This window comes from Musa acuminata, chromosome BXJ3-5 (genome assembly GCF_036884655.1).
Source record: "Musa acuminata AAA Group cultivar baxijiao chromosome BXJ3-5, Cavendish_Baxijiao_AAA, whole genome shotgun sequence".
In the NCBI taxonomy this organism is placed as follows: domain Eukaryota; kingdom Viridiplantae; phylum Streptophyta; class Magnoliopsida; order Zingiberales; family Musaceae; genus Musa; species Musa acuminata.
The window spans coordinates 27,565,020-27,586,292 of record NC_088353.1 but is presented as its reverse complement, the minus strand read 5'-3'; positions in this window follow the sequence as shown (position 1 = coordinate 27,586,292).

The window sequence follows — 21,273 nt, the reverse complement described above, 5'->3', positions numbered from 1 at the left end:
ACGATGCACAGCCTAAAAGCTAAACATGCATTTTGGCGACTTACAGCTTATGGGCTAAACGTGTACTTTGATGACACAAAACATATGGGTCACATGTGAACTTTGCTTATGCATAGCCTACATATCAAATATGGATTTTAACAATGCATGATTGGAAGATTGACCATCAAACCCACCATTATAGTCAATAACATCATCCAAAATGCTTCATGGCTTTAGGATCATTTTTCTGAGTTTTTGAATAATGTTTATTGAGTTTGTTTAGTCCAATTGTTTATTGAGTCGGTTTTGTTCGGTTAGAATCAAGTAGAGCTTTATTTAATATTTATTTATTATTAGAGTTCAAGTCTTGATGGATTCTGGATGGAACTCTATAAATAGGGATGTAACTGCTTCTTTTCAGTTATCTATGAAAAATATTATTCTGTCTTTTGACAAACCCTAGGAGGCTGATCCCCTCGAAGCGATCAAGGAGGGTCGATCCCCTTGAAGCGATCAAGGAGGTTGATCCCCTTGAAGTGATCATCCCCTTTCTCTTCTTCTTTTTATGATAAGAGTTAGGGTCTTACCATTTGGTATCAGAGCAGCGATCCTCGGCATTCTCGCTATAGTTCGTCATCTCAAAAAAAAAAAAAAAAAAGAGAGAGAGAGAGAGAAGAGGTCGACAACCGTCCGTCGCACCCCTGCTGCTTCTCTTCTCCACCACCGCTGTCGCTGCAGGGCAACCCATTCTCCATCGTCGCCACTGCTCCCTAGCTAGCGATCCTTGGTTCTCGCTACAGACGTAGTTATCATAAAAAAGAAAAAAAATTGTGAGAGGGCGAAGCTTCCTTCTCAACTAAGAAGGAACATTTGCTTCCCGGCGCCGACCACCCTTGCTTTCCTTCTCCCCCACCGCCGGTGTTGATTCCTGGTCGGCAACCACCGCCGCCGCTGCTCCCCGACCAATGCCCACCGCTGTCGCTATGCCCCGGCCAACAACCTTCTCTCCTCGCTTCCCTATCTCGCTCGAGCAAGAAGGTCGCGGTCGTTGTTTCGCAGCCAACGGATCACCCCATCGCCGCTTTTACCGTCAGCGACGCTGCCCTAATCTGCCATCGTGCTGCCCCCCCTTAGGTCGCAGCCGCAACCACCGGTTGCCGTAGCCCCTCCTTGCAACGGTTGTAGAAACAAAGCTTCCTTTGTTGCCGCAGCCCCTCGTCGATCCCAACCAGCGGACCGCCCCATCGTCGCTTCTACCGTCGGCGACGCTGCCTAGTCCGCCATCGTGCTGCCCCCCCGGGCCGCAGCTGCAGCCGCCGGGTGTCACAACCCGTCGCAGCCCCTCCTTGCAGCGGTTGTAGAAACAGAGTTCCTCTGTTGTCACAGCCCCTCGGCGCTACCCCAGTCGCACCATCACCGTAGGTTACCATCACCGAAGCCTCAACCCCGTTGCTCGGCGATCGCCCCTTGGGTCACAGCAGCTACAGCCACATTGACGCAATCGCCTTCCAGCCCCGACGCTCTCACCCCACGCAGCGATAGAAACAGGGCAGCAACTCTTCCTCCACGCAGTGACTGCAACAAGCATCTTTGCCTCTCACCAGTGCCTCCTTCCATAGTGTGAAAGAGACAGAGCAACGCTGCCTTCCATCCGCGTTGTTGTAATCATCGCAGCGGCGAGCCCTTGGTGGTGCTACCACAGCCGCACCACCATCGCTGCCTCCCAGCCCTCAGCAGTAGCGATCCCTCCACGCAGCGACCACAGCAAGCATCGTTGCCTCCCACGCAGCGAACGCAGCTACTGCTAGTCATAGGTGCCCAGCAAGCCAATCATGTGAGTGATGACACGTGTGACTTGATATAGAATCTTTTTTTCTTATTATATTTTGGCATATATCACTTTATAACTATTGCATATATGCATATATATATTGTGATGTCCTTGGATTTGTGCAATGGGAATCGTATCGTGATGAGATCACGAAAATGAGATCGATTCACCTTTAAACACATATCCTAAATAATCTCGGTCATAGGTTACTCAAGAGGGACATCGTGATAACTGGACAAACTGGTGTGCTGTATACCCGTCCATATGATGGATGCAGCTGACCTCATAGTTGCTCGTGTAGGAACACTAGGGACACAGTACAGGTGCTCATTGGAGAATGAGTTCACTGATTGATCCGCTTACGGAATACTGGATGGTTGATGATGCCTTATTGTCAAACAGTGATTCTGTAATCCTAGTGGTATATCTGGTCCTTAGACTTGAGATACCAAGGATGTCATGTATGAGTGCTCCACTCTTTGATACCAGACTTATAGGTTTGGCTGTCCCAGATCTAGTACAGCTAGTCATTGGGAGTGGTAGTCGACCTTACGAGGGCTATTGAGTGTCGATAAAGGATCATCCACTCTCGGCGTCATGAGAGGAATATCCCATGTGTTCTTGCTCAGACAAATCCCTAGCCAGGGTCATTCGGGTTGAGAGAAAAAGAGTTCTCCGAGAGAATCCGATTAGAGCGAGACTCGAGTAGAAATCGTATGGGTTTGATAGCACCATGCTTGATATACGGTCTCTGGGATATTAGATAGATGAGGGACTATAGGTACACGACAACTGAGGACAGACAGGTCCAATGGATTGGATTCCCCTGTATCGTTTGGGGACTACGGCGTAGTGGCCTAGTATGTCCGTAGTCGATGAGTCGAGTGAATTATTACAGATAATAATTCACTGAGTTAGAATGAGTTCTGACAGGTATGACTCATGGTGTAATCAAATCAAATATTTGAGATTGAGATTTAAATTTTGTTTTCCTTACTTGCCATCATAATTTAGGAAATCTTAATCTACTTCCTTGTTTGTTGATATGAATTAAGGAAATAACTATTAAGTATTCCAAATATGATGATATCATATTTGTTAGTATATTAAATGGAAATAATTTATATTAAATAAATATGAAAATTAAATTTTATTTCCCTTAATAGAGGCTCACCACCTCCTATTTAAAGGGGAGGGATTTCTCAACGAGGAGTTACACCCTATTGACAAGAGGTAGGTTTTCCCTACCTTTCTTAAAAGTTTTAGCTTTTATTTTGATTCTTTAAATGTTGAAAGTTTTATAGTTTGAAAAATGTGTATCAATTCTTTAAATGTCAAATTTTTTTGTATTAAAGTAATCAGTTAAAGTTTTCAAAATATTCTCTGACCCATGATTAAGGTTTTTATTGTAGAATTAAATATGTTAAAAAGGTATATGTTTTATATGATATATTTTATGTATTACAGTTTATCTTTAATCTTATCTGGATTAAAATCTTGTTAGACTAGAATATGTTATCTAAAATCCCTTTTTGATATTCTTTAATCTGAATTTTAAAATATATTATTCTGAATGATTTAAAATATGACTAGAATATGTTGAAATTTTATGTGTTGAAAACATGATTTTTATTTGAATTTAGAAAGCTATTTCCTTGTGTTAAAAACTTATCTCCTAGTCCCTCTTTTAATGTCTTATGATTTCTAGTCAAATTGAGAATGTTATTTCTTTGTATTAAAACTTTTCTCTTCATCTATCTTTTAATGCATTATTATGTTTTCATATATGTTGTTAATGGGTATATGCTATGACTAGTCCATGGGCTAAGGCTGGATCAGTTTTATGTAATGCATGCTCAATCATGTATAATGCACATGACCAATAGATAGACTGGCTCAATCTAGCCCAATATTATTGTTGAACTTGAGCCCAAATATTGATTGAATTAAACTATACTTGATTAGTCTAGATCAATTCAGGGTGATTCCGAATTGATTGACTTATTCAAGTTAGTTTAACCTAAATTGAACTTAATCTAGTCTAAATTATACTAGTCTAGGGTGGTTCCAGACCAGTTAAATAAGGATTAGAGATCAGTTCAGTTAGGCTCTAGTAAATCGAGTTCAATTGAATCGATTAAACTAGAGTTCAAGTCAATTGAGGGTTAATTTATATTATTTGATATTGATGATTTTTGAAAGAGATGTTTTAAATATGTTATTTCATCCCGAAATGGATATGACCAGTGTGAGATTATATTCCTGCCGAGAGCAGGTAGGGCGATTCCCTTCGGGGATTAGCGGGCCGTCAGACGTGGCGGCTGGACGGTTCCTCCATCCGCTGTTGGGAGGAACGTGTCCCCACTTTGGCGGGTGTGGGACACCACTCCATCCGCTGTTGGGAGTGTGATATGAGTTTGCCTCCATCCGCTGTTGGGAGAACACAAACTCATCCCGTAGGATAAAGCCTCTCCATCCGCTGTTGGGGGAGTGCTCCTTCGGGTACTTGATATACGCCAATGGGATGATTGATTGAATTTTGATCATGTATTTATCTTGATTTGACTTTTGGGGTTCCTACTCAGCGTTGCTGAATTTTCTTTGTTTTTGATTTTCAGAGCAGCCTCCCTCTAGTACTAAATCGGATTCCAGTGGAGAGCGAACATTCCTCTATCGCTAGGTAGAGCCACTTGGATGACTCTTGAAGTTAACTTTTCTATTTGTAATTTGATGAATAAATGAATTGTAATAAATGGTTATAGATGATGAATAAAGTGATGTTTATTTATTTGGCCTGTGTGAAAATATATGAAAAAAAAAAAAAATTCAGGATGTGACAATTTTTATGGTATCAGAGCATGGTCTAGGGCCTGTAGGTGTATTAGGTCCCTTGATTGACTCTAACCGATGATTGTCTTTAACATATTATAGGAGTAATGGAGCCAATTCCAGAGATTAGTGGTCCTGTCACTCGGGGAGCTCATGGTCGCAATGCTATTGGTCTACGCACTCGGAGAGGTGTTCAAACAAATAATAACTTGGAAGTTCCACGCATCGTAGAGCAAACCCAGTCCTCCCGTACACCTGTCACTAATTATGGGCCAGCTTCTCCGACTTCGCAGAATGCCCCTCATGCCCCAGCACCCGTCAATGCTCAAGATGACGTACACGGAGTCCTCAATGCTATTAGAGGATACTTTGAGCGTCAGGAGGAACGAGATGAAATTCCACGGGGTAGGAATAATACTTTAGATCACTTTAAGAGATTGGGACCACCAATTTTTTAGGGCAAGCCAGACCCAATCTTTGCTGAACGTTGGATTCGTCAAGTGGAAAAGACATTCGAAGCTATCGAATGTAGGGAAGATCAGAAAGTGCCTTTCGCTTCTTTCATTTTGGAAGGGAAGGCAGACACTTGGTGGACCTCAAAAAGGAGGATGTTAGAGGCTGGAGGTAATGTGGTAACTTGGGAACATTTTAAAGATGCATTTTATGAGCAGTTCTTTCCTGATTCAGTTCGCTTTGAGAAACAACAAGAGTTCCTTAGCATCCACCAAGGAAATAGAACTGTAATGGAATATGATCATCATTTCACTGAGTTGGCTCAGTTCTCTCCACATATTGCTTTTAATGAAAGTCAAAGAGCTCACCATTTTGAGAGGGGACTTCGATCATCAATTAGAAAGTCTGTTGCAGTACTGATTTTACCAACATATGCTGAAGTGTTAAATCGAGCTTTGGTAGTAGAGAAATTGGATAATGAATTACAACAAGCAAAGGATCGAAAGCGACCTTTTAGTGCTGCACCATTTACGTATGGGGGATCACATTCTGGACCCTCAAAGAAAGGAAATGGCAAACAGTTCGGGCATCAACAAGCAGGAGCTCCCAGCAATCAAGTTGTTATAAGATGTTATTTCTGTGGGAAGACAGATCATGTTTCCACCTCATGCCCCATGGGACAACGCGTATGTTTTTATTGTCAACAACCGGGGCACATGTCGAAGGATTGCCCACGGAAGCAATATCAACGCCGAGCTCCACCCCAAACAACTGGACAACAACAGCTACGACCCAGAGAGGAAGGACAGGCAAGAGTCTATGCACTGACTCATCAAGATGCTGAAGCCTCGGGATCTATTATTAAAGGTATCATCACACTCTGTGGTATGCCAGCATCTGTGCTTATTGATTCTGGTTCTACGCATTCTTTTATATCACCTTGTTTTGCTATGAAACTGCATAAGAATCGTGAGACAATGAATAATGCATTAATGGTAGTAACACCGGTTGGAAACTCTTTGATAGTTGATCAGATATATAGAAACTGTGTTATTACTATTGAAAGTCACGATTTGCTAGTAGATCTTATTCTACTAGAATTTCAAGATTTCGACGCTATCTTGGGTATGGACTGGCTTTTCGCATACCATGCAAGTGTCGATTGTTTTCGGAAGACTATTACTTTCTCACCTCTAGATCAACCACATTTCAAGTTCATCGGGATTCAAGAAAAGTTCCCTTCTATTATTTCAGCCTTGAGTGCTACCCAACTATTACTAAAGGGATGTCAGGGATACTTGGCCTTTATTTCTGGAGAAGAAGCTAAGAAGCCAGTATTAAAGGACATCCCCATTGTACGGGATTTTCCAGATGTTTTTCCTGAAGATCTACTTGCACTGCCACCAAATAGACAGATTGAATTTACAATTGATCTTCTACCTGGTACTGCACCTATTTCTAAACCTCCATATAGAATGGCACCAATTGAGTTGGAGGAGTTAAAGAAACAGATCCAAGAGCTTTTGGACAAGGGTTTTATTCGACCTAGTGTATCACCTTGGGGTGCCCCTGTCCTATTTATGAAGAAGAAAGATGGATCTATGCGACTATGCATTGATTATAGACAACTCAACCAAGTGACCATAAAGAATAAATATCCTCTTCCTCGAATAGATGACCTGTTTGATCAACTTCAAGGTACTCAGGTATACTCAAAGATTGATTTGAGATCCGGGTATCATCAACTAAAGATAAGGGAAGGAGACATACAGAAAACTGCCTTTAGAACAAGATATGGTCATTATGAATTCTTAGTAATGCCTTTTGGACTCACAAATGCACCAGCTGCCTTCATGGATCTCATGAATAGAGTGTTCCACCCTTATCTCGATAAATTTGTAATTGTGTTTATTGATGATATCTTGATCTACTCCAAAAGCATAGCAGAGCATGAACACCATCTTAAGACAGTTCTGGAAGTCCTAAGGCGAGAGAAACTATATGCCAAGTTAAGTAAATGTAACTTTTGGCTCAATGAAATTATGTTTCTCGGTCATGTAATTTCGAGCATTGGCATATCTGTTGACCCTCACAAGATTGAAGCTGTGATAAAATGGAAGCAGCCTTCTAATGTTTCAGAGATTAGAAGCTTCTTGGGTTTGGCTGGATACTATAGAAGATTCGTAGAAGGCTTTTCAAAAATAGCAGCACCATTGACCAAGTTGACACAAAAGAACATAAAATTCATATGGGATGATAAATGTCAACAAAGTTTTCAAGAATTGAAGAAGAAATTAACCAGTGCTCCTATCTTGGTGATTCCTTCAGGGGGAGAAGGTTTTGTAGTGTATAGTGATGCCTCACTACAAGGGCTTGGTTGCGTTCTAATGCAAAACGAGAGGGTAGTTGCTTATGCATCGAGGCAATTAAAGCCTCATGAAAAGAACTATCCTACTCATGACTTAGAGCTAGCAGCTATCATTTTTGCACTGAAAATTTGGAGGCATTATCTATATGGACAGACTTTCGAAATCTTCACAGATCATAAGAGTCTCAAATATATTTTCACACAGAAAGATTTAAATATGAGACAAAGAAGGTGGTTGGACTTTCTAAAGGATTATGATTTTAATATCAACTACCATCCTGGGAAAGCTAATGTAGTTGCTGATGCCTTAAGCAGAAATACCTACAGTCTTGTAGCCCATATGAATATTCAAAGGAATTCTATGATGACGGAGTTGGCAGACTTAAAACTTAAACTTTTATCGGAGACAAATAAAGGTTTTCTTGCGTGTCTGATGGCACAATCATATTTGGTGGAAAAGGTTAAAGAAAATCAGAAGGAAGATACATATCTTCAAATGATAGTTAAGGACATAGCTCAAGGATCTAGATCTGAATTCCTCCAAGCCGAAGATGGTTCTATTACATTCCACAATCGACTTTGTGTTCCCGAAAGCCATCCAGTAAAGATGCAATTATTAGAGGAGGCACATAGATCAAAATTTAATATCCATCCCGGGACTACTAAGATGTATCGAGATTTACGCCAAAACTATTGGTGGCGTGGTATGAAGAGAGATATAGCAGAGTTTGTTTCTAAATGTCTGATATGTCAACAGGTGAAGATAGAACATCGAGTACATGCGGGAAAGTTGCAAAGGATTTCGATTCCTGAATGGAAGTGGGAGCAAGTCACTATGGATTTTGTGACAGGATTACCCAAGACTGTGAAAGGATATGATGGAATTTGGGTAATAGTAGACAGACTTACTAAATCTGCTCACTTCCTTCCTATTAACAAGAAGTATTCATTGGATAAACTAGCAAGCTTATATATTAAGGAAATCATTCGATATCATGGGGTGCCAGTTAGCATTATCTCAGATAGAGATCCAAGATTCACCTCTAAATTTTGGGGAAGTCTACAAAAATCTTTGGGCACGCAGTTAAAATTTAGTACAGCTTTTCATCCCCAAACTGATGGCCAATCTGAAAGGATAATACAAACTCTTGAAGATCTCTTAAGAGCATGTGCTTTAGACTTTGGTGGGAGTTGGGATATGCACTTGCATCTAATTGAGTTTTCTTATAATAATAGTTACCACTCTAGCATACAGATGGCTCCATTTGAAGCTCTTTATGGAAGAAAGTGCAGATCACCTGTATATTGGGATGAGGTGGGAGAACGGAAGCTTTTGGGGCCTCAATTAATTCAAAAAGATGCTGATAATATTCGAATTATACGCCAAAGATTATTAACAGCTCAAAGTCGTCAGAAAAGTTATGCAGATCGAAGGCGAAGAGATCTAGAGTTCGAAATTGGTGAGCACGTCTTCTTAAAGGTGTCGCCAACCAAGGGAGTTATGAGGTTTGGTCAAAGGGGAAAGTTAGCCCCAAGATTTATTGGCCCATTTGAGATCTTACAAAAGGTTGGGCCTGTAGCATACAGATTGGCATTGCCCCCGGCTTTGGCTAGCATCCATGATGTATTCCACGTGTCAATGCTTCGAAGATATATCAGGGATCCATCACATGTCATTTCTTACGAACCTCTACAACTACAAGATGATGCCACTTTTAGAGAACAACCAACCCAGATCTTGGAAAGGAAAGAACATGTTCTAAGGAACAAAATTATACCTTTGGTAAAGATTTGTTGGCAACACCATTCAGACCGAGAGGCAACATGGGAAAGAGAAGAAGATATGCGAGAGCAGTATCCTCATCTATTCTACTAAGGTAAGCTAAATTTGGGGACCAAATTTCCTATAGGAGGGGAGAAATGTAATCAAATCAAATATTTGAGATTGAGATTTAAATTTTGTTTTCCTTACTTGCCATCATAATTTAGGAAATCTTAATCTACTTCCTTGTTTGTTGATATGAATTAAGGAAATAACTATTAAGTATTCCAAATATGATGATATCATATTTGTTAGTATATTAAATGGAAATAATTTATATTAAATAAATATGAAAATTAAATTTTATTTCCCTTAATAGAGGCTCACCACCTCCTATTTAAAGGGGAGGGATTTCTCAACGAGGAGTTACACCCTATTGACAAGAGGTAGGTTTTCCCTACCTTTCTTAAAAGTTTTAGCTTTTATTTTGATTCTTTAAATGTTGAAAGTTTTATAGTTTGAAAAATGTGTATCAATTCTTTAAATGTCAAATTTTTTTGTATTAAAGTAATCAGTTAAAGTTTTCAAAATATTCTCTGACCCATGATTAAGGTTTTTATTGTAGAATTAAATATGTTAAAAAGGTATATGTTTTATATGATATATTTTCTGTATTACAGTTTATCTTTAATCTTATCTGGATTAAAATCTTGTTAGACTAGAATATGTTATCTAAAATTCCTTTTTGATATTCTTTAATCTGAATTTTAAAATATATTATTCTGAATGATTTAAAATATGACTAGAATATGTTGAAATTTTATGTGTTGAAAACATGATTTTTATTTGAATTTAGAAAGCTATTTCCTTGTGTTAAAAACTTATCTCCTAGTCCCTCTTTTAATGTCTTATGATTTCTAGTCAAATTGAGAATGTTATTTCTTTGTATTAAAACTTTTCTCTTCATCTATCTTTTAATGCATTATTATGTTTTCATATATGTTGTTAATGGGTATATGCTATGACTAGTCCATGGGCTAAGGCTGGATCAGTTTTATGTAATGCATGCTTAATCATGTATAATGCACATGACCAATAGATGGACTGGCTCAATCTAGCCCAATATTATTGTTGAACTTGAGCCCAAATATTGATTGAATTAAACTATACTTGATTAGTCTAGATCAATTCAGGGTGATTCCGAATTGATTGACTTATTCAAGTTAGTTTAACCTAAATTGAACTTAATCTAGTCTAAATTATACTAGTCTAGGGTGGTTCCAGACCAGTTAAATACGGATTAGAGATCAGTTCAGTTAGGCTCTAGTAAATCGAGTTCAATTGAATCGATTAAACTAGAGTTCAAGTCAATTGAGGGTTAATTTATATTATTTGATATTGATGATTTTTGAAAGAGATGTTTTAAATATGTTATTTCATCCCGAAATGGATATGACCAGTGTGAGATTATATTCCTGCCGAGAGCAGGTAGGGCGATTCCCTTCGGGGATTAGCGGGCCGTCAGACGTGGCGGCTGGACGGTTCCTCCATCCGTTGTTGGGAGGAACGTGTCCCCACTTTGGCGGGTGTGGGACACCACTCCATCCGCTGTTGGGAGTGTGATATGAGTTTGCCTCCATCCGCTGTTGGGAGAACACAAACTCATCCCGTAGGATAAAGCCTCTCCATCCGCTATTGGGGGAGTGCTCCTTCGGGTACTTGATATACGCCAATGGGATGATTGATTGAATTTTGATCATGTATTTATCTTGATTTGACTTTTGGGGTTCCTACTCAGCGTTGCTGAATTTTCTTTGTTTTTGATTTTCAGAGCAGCCTCCCTCTAGTACTAAATCGGATTCCAGTGGAGAGCGAACATTCCTCTATCGCTAGGTAGAGCCACTTGGATGACTCTTGAAGTTAACTTTTCTATTTGTAATTTGATGAATAAATGAATTGTAATAAATGGTTATAGATGATGAATAAAGTGATGTTTATTTATTTGGCCTGTGTGAAAATATATGAAAAAAAAAAAAAAAAATTCAGGATGTGACACATGGCCAGCTCGATATTGGGCCTAGAGGGTCACACACATATGGTAGGCATTACGATGAGTAGAGGTTCGGATATGAGATATCCGATGGAGCCTTTGTCTTATTGGATATCCAATAAGCCCCTGAATTATTGGATCCCATGGACGAGATCCAATAAGAGCCCATGAGAGATTATTGGATAGAGATCCACTAATCTAAAAGGCTTGGGTTATTAGATGTAGATCCAATACCCACTAAGGGAGGATCCATTAGGATTTGACAAGGGACCTCTATAAATAGGAGGGATTCAGAGCCTCATAGGCTAGAGCCTTTGCTTGCCTCTCTTATTCTCCTTCCCCTCTCCACCTCAGAGCAGGCTTTGAGTTTTGAGGAGCGTCGTCGCAGCCCTGTTGTGTGGATCACCGCTAGAGAGGAGGACGTTTGACCTCCTTCACCCTCTCCTAAATATCTGCAAGGAAATAGGGATATACAATCTCCCTAGGTAACACAATCTACTCTATACACAATTTTTCAGTTCCGCGGATTTTGCGCACCAATCTTCGCATGACGACGAACATCTCTTTGGGAATCGGGGATTTTATTTTCTTGTTCTCCCGCTGCGCATCTGATGTCGCCCCCAAGATTTCCCAACAGCTACATCCCCACATCCTCGCAGCAACCCTTCATTCCAATAAATGCTACCACCGATTGCATCACAACAACAGCACCGAGTAGGGTAGTGATTTATGCCCTAGTCTTGACACTAGAAACAGGAGTTGAGATTGCAGATTCGCAGCAACCCTTTATTCCAATAGTGCTACTACCGATTGCATCACAACAACAACACCGAGTAGGGTAGTGATTTATGTCTTGACACCAGAAACAGGAGTTGAGATTATAGATTTGTAGTCTTACAAAATGACTATCGATAACTCAATGAAAAGCACAAATGGAAGCATTGGAAATCAGAATTGAGAACCGGCTGTAAAAAACACTTAATGATTTTAAAAAAAGTCTACTGGAGAGCCTCAGCAAATTTCAACAAGATGGGAGCTCAAGTTCTACGTTGCACAAATATGAAAATACTGGAAAAGGACCCCAAGATTGTGACACAATCTGCTCGTACATAAAGGTGGATGGATAGCTCGCCAAAATTTGTCAGACTTCTACAGTATTGGAATATCAGAATATGTTTAAAAGATTATCAAATCAAGCTAGAGATTGGTCGGAATGATAACTTCTGGATACATTTATTAAAGGGCTTATTCCAGAGATCCGATGTGAAGTTAAGGCTTGTCAACCCCGCACTATGATAGCTACGATCTCATTCGCACATCTACATGAGAAAAAAATCAACAGGGAAAATCATGGAAACAGAAGTGACAACCACCAGATGATCAGTAAGCCACCCACCACCCACCATATCTATTCCCAACCAAAACCTTGACACCCGAGGACTAACCTAAGAAGAACTCAAGAAAAATTCAGCAAAGGGTTTATACCATGATGAAAAATAGAGTATGGAGCACTAATGGAAACAAGGGCAACATATGATGATTGAGCCAATTGGAGAGAAACCAAAATCAAAAGAGTTGGACTCCGATCATGAAGGTATAAATTCTAATGAAGACGTTGAACCTACCGTACATAAAATGCATACATTAGCCGACTACTCTAACCCACAAACTATGAAAGTTGCCGGAACTCTAGAGCATCAGCCTATTATAGTTTTGATTGATACTGGTAGCACTAACAATTTTGTGGATAGTGAGACTATTAACCAATTGGCTCACCACATTGAAGACTATGACAGATTCGAAGTAAAGATCGTTGATGGATGGATTTTCACTTGTGATAGCAAAGGTTCAAAGATAAAATTGATTATACAGGGCCAGAAGTTTCATGCAACGGTTACTACACTGAAAGACCGACTTGTTGCTTACACTATCAAAAAGTGGAGACCATATTTACTTGATCAACAGGTTGTGATGCGTTACAGATAATCTATGGCTAAAGTGCTGAAAGAGAAGCTCTCCGAGATTGATGCTGCTCAGCCTTGAGGACAAGGCTGATTTGAAGAGGGAGGAACTATTAGGACCCCTTTTCTTAGCTTTTGAATAATGTTTATTGAGTTTGTTTAGTCTAGTTGTTTATTAAGTCGATTTGGTTCAATTAGAGTCAAGTAGAGGTTTATTTAATATTTATTTATTATTATAGTTCAAGTCCTAATGGACTCTGGGTGGAACTCTATAAATAGGGATGCAATTGCTTCTTTTTAGTTATCTATAAAAAAATATTACTCTGTCTTTTGACAAACCTTAGGAGGTCGATCCCCTCGAAGTGATCAAGGAGGGCTGATCCTCTCGAAGCGATCAAGGAGGCCGATCCCCTCGAAGTGATCATCCCCTTTCTCTTCTTTTTTTTTTATGATAAAACTTAAGGTCTTACCACTCGATATATCTGCTATCTAACAACCCAAAAGTGGAGGGTTAGTGATAAGTAAAGAGTGACATATCAAATATAACATTGCCAATATGTGGCTGATAGGTCAATCACCAAAGAACACGACGATCACACATGGTTGATAGGTGATGGTTGGGTCATGGGACACATACTCATCACCATGGGGTGATATGTGGCCAAACAACCAACCATCCAAACCCATGATTGGTGAGGCCAACCAACATGGGTTATAGGTTCAATGAATATGACACCAAGTCTTTGCTTGAAAATGTTGCTCATTCCCTTATTTCACTTCAATATTAGTTGAGTAGTCTAACCAAGCCAACCACCCAATCAATCTGACTAGACTGAACCTAAGAACTGACTTGATGCATTGAAGACTGACTTAATTTTACAAGTTTGGAACTGTGTGAATTGTGATGTAAAGTGAGATTGACTCGAAATAGATCTCGATTGAGTTCGAATCATCATCCTACCTCGGACAACCTACATTTGCACTAACACTTATGTTAATCTAATATATAGATCATTTCTTCTAATATTTAAAAATATATTTTATTTATATTTTATTTTATATGATCTATATACATATTTACCTTATACTTTAAAAAAAAAGTACATAAAATTAAAAAGAATGAGTTCATCCATATACATGCATGTATTTTTTAATTTCTAAAGCCAATATCTTTGGAAAACAACAAATTTAAGTATGAAATTATTTTTATGTGAAGGAAAAAAGATACTAAAAGTTAAGGTTTAATTATTTTATAAATGCATTATATGTCTTCAAGCACATATGGAGATGTGAGAGAATAATTTGAATGCTCATAGGATATTTCTTTAGTAAATATAGAGAGGATAAATAAAATAGTGAGAAAATTCTTTCAAATATATGTAAAAATAAATATAAGGATTTTTGGGTTTGAGGCTAAATGACAGTTGAACGAGAACTAATATGCCACATATAAATGTTCTACAGTTTGTGAACCTAAGAATTTATTAGGCCACATATATTATTATTGGAGTACAACTTAGACCACATATATACCTGCAGTGCAAAGCTTGGATCTCTTTAGTGAACCTAACAATAGAAGCAGTATCTCTCCATGTCATTTTATTGTTTCTTTGCAGTAAAAATATATAACATTCCTGTAAAGATTATAGCACTTTTTCATGCATTATTCTGGTGTACAACTCTTGCAAAGATTAAACCACTTCTTCCTATGCATGGTAATATGGTGTGGGGAAACAAGACCTTGATGCCAAAGAAAATAATTAAGATAAACAATAATAAAAACACAAACCCAAAAAATTGTCCATGCAAGATTTTTATGATGCGACACTTATATCCATGAAGAAGGACTAATTTTTTTCTTATGTAAAAACAAATTATAAGTTTTTTCTTATGTAAAAACAAATTATAAGTTTTTTCTTATGTAAAAACAAATTATATTCAAATATATTTTCTTACATCCTCCCTCATTAAGACATAGAAATACATATGGTGTTTATTAAACAATCAAATCCTAATCATCAAGATTTTTTTGTTTTTTCATATAGAAGTCTTTCTTCTATAATTGAATTCCTTGTCCTCTAAAGAAATATACTACCTCTAGTAATATAAGAATATTGATACCAATATGCTGATGATATCAACCATGATCCCAGATGTAGTATTACTCTCTGAATTGAATTGATGAACTAGACCCAATTTAAAGTATATAACTCTCAGTTCATGAGTAATGCATTTGTCTACCTAGTTTCAGTAGTTGATTCTTTTCAGAACATCCAATAAGATCACTGAACCTGTCGGAATGAATTGATTTTAATCTTTCCCCAAGAAGTTTAACGGGGAACCTTTTTTTTATATGTGGGGCTTATTAATTATATAGCTATAGTTTATAAAATGTTTTATAAAACATCAAATGACTCATACTAATGACTGGGATTAGTATTCGAATTTGCACAAAAACTGATGACTGAGAACTAAATCCATTTAATCCATTTGTTGTGCAGAATATCAACTTAAAGCTACTGACCATAATGTCTCCATATACTTCTACAGGATATAAAAGGAATCTGTTTGAAGTCCTTATAATACCTACAAAATAAGTAATAGGTCAATGATTTATTCAGTCTAACCCATACTTGAACTTGGACATTTGAATTTTGAGCCCAAATCAATAATAATAATAATAATAATAATAATAATAATAATAAAGAGGTGCACAGTTGAGGGCAGCGAACGAGAGAGCATGCAGCAAGTGATGGCGATGCACGAGGAGAGAAAAAGAACAGAGATAAAAAATAAGATTTTGAGTTTTCTACTTAACGATCAAGTGTCAAATTTTATCAATTTTGGCCCAAATTATATATGAAAAATTTTTACAGCAAGCTTTACAATTCTAATGGTGATGATCTATAGTTTACCATTTTTGAGATACTTTTCTATTATACTTATTTTGTGAGACCTAAAATTCTCCTTTTTAATGAGATACATCCAATGATATGCTATTCTTGAGTCAAGATATGTGGTTTTGATATTATAACGATCCTCTTGTTATTTTAGAGAAAATTTATTGTAAATCTGTTATCATTATTGATAATAGTGAAAATTTGAGGTGGATTATGGTCCCGTGGTTTTTCCCGTATTGGATTTTTCACATTAAAAATTTAGTCTCACTTTATGATTGATTCATTTCTCTACTTCTCTACTGTTTATATTGCTTTGGTTCATATATGCTTTGGATATCAAGTTAGTATTTTGATGAGGAACCCATTTTGATACACAAAAAGAGAGAGAATTATTTCGCTTTAATAGGTTTTTTCCAACAAGTGGTATCAAAGCAACAAATTGTTTGGTGTTAATTTTTTTTTTTTGTGTGATCGAAATGGAAGAGTTAGATGATATGATTAAATTGAACTCATTAAATTATTCTACTTGGAAGCGTATGATGGAAGATCTACTTTATTAGAAAGATTTGTATAAGCTCATCAAAGTTAAAGATAAACCTTCTACCATGGACGATAAGGAATTGGAGGTTCAACATAGAAAAGTTATTGCTTATATTAGAAGATGGATAAATATAAATTTGCATGAGCATATTTTTGATGAAACCAGAGAGCTGATGTTATTTGGCAAAGATTAGAAAACCTCTTTGCGAAAAAGATAATGGAAATAGAATTTCTCTTCTTAGAAGACTTGTAAATTTGAAGTATAAAGATGATGGTAACATTGTTGAGCACATAAGTCTATTTTAAATAAGTCAGTTGCTATGAAAATAAATATTGATGATGAGATGTAGGGATTATTACTTCTCAACTCTTTACTAGAAAGTTGGGAAACGTATGTGATGACAATTTGTAACTCCACGCCAAAGGAGACTCTAACTATATATATGGTTAATGACAGTTTGCTAAATAAAGATGTCAGAAGGGAAAAAAGGGTGAATCTTCTCTTGATGCATTTGTCACTGAAAAATAAGAAAGATGTGGAAGAAGTCATAGTAAAAATCCACATGGTTATAGAGGAAGATCCAAGTCTAGAAGATATATCAAATGTTTTCATTATAACAAGCTAGGTCACATAAAGAAAAAGTGTAGGTTTTGGAAGCGAGAACAGAATGAAAGAAAGAAAAATGAGAAAGAGACCAATACAATTATTGTTGAAGGTGATATCATTATTGTTTGTGATGACGGTTATGTCAGTCTTGCAACTCAAGACAATAACTGGGTAATTGACTTTGGTGCTTCATTTCATATCACTTCTCATAGTGATTTCTTCATATCCTACACTACTGGTGATTTTGGTAATGTCATAATGGGAAACAGTGGTATATCTAAGATTATAGGTATTGGAGATATTTGTTTGGAGACTAGTATTTGGAGCAAATTAATACTCAAAGATGTTAGGCATGTTCCAGATATTCGTCTTAACTTGATATCTACAAGCAAACTTGATGATGAGGGATTTACACATTATTTTGGTGAAAGCAAATGGAAACTCACTAAAGGTTCTTTAATTATGACAAGAGGAAGGAAGCTTAACTCTTTTTATGTCATAGAAGCTAAGCTATACAAAGGAAAGATTAATGCAATTCATAAGGGTGAAATTATAGATCTTTGGCATAAGAAGCTTAGTCATATCAGTGAGAAGGGACTTCAAACTCTTGCTAGAAAGCAATTCTTACCATAATTGCAAGGTATATCTTTTAAATCTTTTGATCATTGCTTAGTTGAAAAAACATATACAGTTGCATTTCATACATATCCATCATCTAGAAGATCAGATGTTATTGATTTGATTCATACTGATATATATACTATGCAAACTAGAACTCTCAGAGGTGCTCTTTATTTTGTTACTTTTATTGATGAACATTCTAGAAAATTTTATAGTTTTGCTTTGAAATCTAAATACTAGGTACTCGATATTTTTAAAGAGTTTCATGTCATTGTTGAAAGAGAAACTGATAGAAAGCTAAAGTGTGTTCGAGCAAATAATGGTGGTGAGTATAGGAGTCCTTTTGAGAATTATTATAGGTTTCATGATATCAGGCTTGAGAAAATAGTTCCTAAAACTTATCAACAGAACGGTGTGACAGAAAGGATGAACATAACCATTGAAAAAATGATTAGGTGCATGCTTTCCCATGCCAAGTTACTTAAGTCATTTTGGGGGGAGGATATGAGAACTACAATTGACCTTATAAATCTTTTTCAATCAGTTCCTCTAAAAGGTAATGTTTTTGAGAGAGTATGGAAAGAAAAATATATATATTATAATTACTTGAGAGTCTTTGGGTGTAAAGCATTTGTTCATATTCCTAAATATGAGAGGTCCAAGCTTGTTAATAATGCAAAAGTATATATTTCTTAGGTCATGAAGAGTTTGGGTACATATTATGGGATCCAGTGAATAAGAAGATTATTAGAAGCAGACATATTATATTTCTTAAAGACCAATTGTTTGATGATGGTGATAATGTTGAGAAGCCAAAAAACCTCTGTTTATATTCTTTGGAGTTTGAGTCAAGTTCCTTCACTTGTAGTTCATGATGATCATAAGGGAGATGAACAAGAAGATTATGGTGAGAATGCCAATGATGATACTCTTATAGTTGATGATGTTGAATCAACTGAATAAGCACCTCCACCACCAATTGAGATTTTATTCAGAAGATCCACTAGAGAGTGACAACCATCTACAATATATCCTCCATATGAGTATATTATGTTTACTAATAGGGGAGAGCCAGAAACTTACTAAGAAGTTATTCTACATGAGCATAAGAATGAGTGGGTTAAGCCATGCAAAAAGATATGAGATCCTTGCTTGAAAACCACACCTATGATTTAGTAAAGTTGCCTAAAGAGAATAAATCTCTCAAGAATAAATGGATTTATAAATTGAAGAGTGAAAATAATAGCTCACAATAAATATACAAGGCACAATTAGTTATAAACGGATTTAGTCAAAAGAAATGTATTGATTTTGAAGAAATATTTTCTCGTGTGGTGAAAATGTCCTCTATCCGAGTTTTTTTTTGTTTGGCTGTTTGCTTGAATTTAGAAGTTGAGCAACTTGATATGAAAATAGCATTTCTTCATGGTGACTTAGAAGAAAAAATTTACATAGAGCAATCAAAATGTTTCAAATTCAAGGAAAAAGAAAATTTTATGTGTAAGCTTAGGAAAACTTATATGGACTCAAACAAGCACCTAGACAATGGTACAAGAAGTTTGATTCCTTTATGATGAGCCAAGGGTATAATAAAACCACGTCTGATCATCGTGTGTTTATGAAAAAAATTTCAGGTGATGATTTCATTATTCTCCTCCTATATGTTGATGATATGCTGATTGTTGGCCATAATGCTAATAAAATTAAAAAACTTAAAAGAGAGCTAAGTAAGTCTTTTGCCATGAAAGACTTGGGATTGATGAAACAAATTCTTTGCATGAAGATTCTTTGTGATAGGAAGAAAAGAAAGATTTGACTATCTCAGGAGACTTACATTGAAAAGGTTTTTGAAAGATTCAATATGAGTAAAGCCAAAGTAGTTTATTCTTCAGTTACAGATCATTTCAAGCTTAGTTCGAAATAATGTCCTACAAGTGAGAAAGAAAAAGAAGAAATGTCCAAAGTGCCTTACTCATCTGCAGTAAGAAATTTGATGTATGCTATGGTTTGTACTAGGCTAGATATAGCTCATGTAGTTGGAGTTGTCAACCGATTTCTCTCTAATCTTGGTAAGGAACATTGAGTAGTAGTGAAATGGATATTAAGATATCTAAGAGGTACTTCCAGGTTATGTTTATGTTTTGACAGCGATGAACTTATGCTAGAAGGGTACACAGATACAGACATGACAGGTGATATTGATTTCAGGAAGTCCACTTTGGGGTTCTTGTTAATATTTACAAGGAGAGCTGTCTCTTGGCAATCTAAGTTACAGAATTGTGTTGCTCTATCAACCATAGAAGCAGAATACATAGTAATTACTGAAGCTTGCAAGAAAACTTTATGAATGAAAATGTTTCTATAGGAATTAGGCTTGAAATATGAATGATATACTATTTACTATGACAGTTAGAGTGTCATTCACCTCTCCAAGAATTCAACATATCATTCTAGATCCAAGCATATTGATGTGAAATATCATTGGATTCGTGATGTGCTTGAGATGAAAGAATTATAGTTAAAAAAGGTGTATACTAATGAAAATGGATCATATATGTTGACAAAATCTTTGTCTAACGAAAAACTTGAAGCATGTAAGCAAAGAGCAGACTTAGTACAACCCACTATATGAGTTAGAGGAGGAGAATTATTGGGTCTAGCCCATATGTGGATTTGGACAATTAGGTCTTTGAGCCCAAATCAGTAATTAAAAGGAAAAAGAAAAAAGAGAGCCATGCAGTTGAGGGCAGCAAACGAGAGAGCATGCAGATGGTGGTGCACAAGGAGAGAAAAGAACGGAGAGAAAGAGGAGAGAGAAAAAATAGGATTTTGAGATTTCTGCTTGACGTTCAAGGGTCAAACTTTGTCAAGTTTGGCCCAAATTATATGTGAAAAATCCTTGCAGCAAGCTCTACAATCCTAACAGTGCTGATCTGCAGTTTACCCTCTTTGAGGTACTTTCCTATTATACCCTCTTTGAGGTACTTTTCTATTATACCCACTTTGTGAGATTTAGAATTCTCCTTTTGATAAGATCCATCCATGTGATGATGATATGTTATTCTTGGACCAAGATATATGGTCTTGATGTTATGATGATTCTCTTGTTATTTTAGAGAAGACTTATTGTAAATTTGTTATCATTATTGGTGATAATGAAAGTTTGAGGTGAACTACGGTCCCGTGAATTTTCTCACATTGGGTTTTCTATGTTAAAATTTTGGTCTCACTTTGTGATTAATTCATTACTCTACTATTTATGCTGCTTTGGTTTATATATGCTTTTGAGATCAAGTTGATATTTTGATGAAAAACCTATTTGGATACACAAAAAGAGAAAAAAATTATTTCCAAATGCAGCAAATAGAT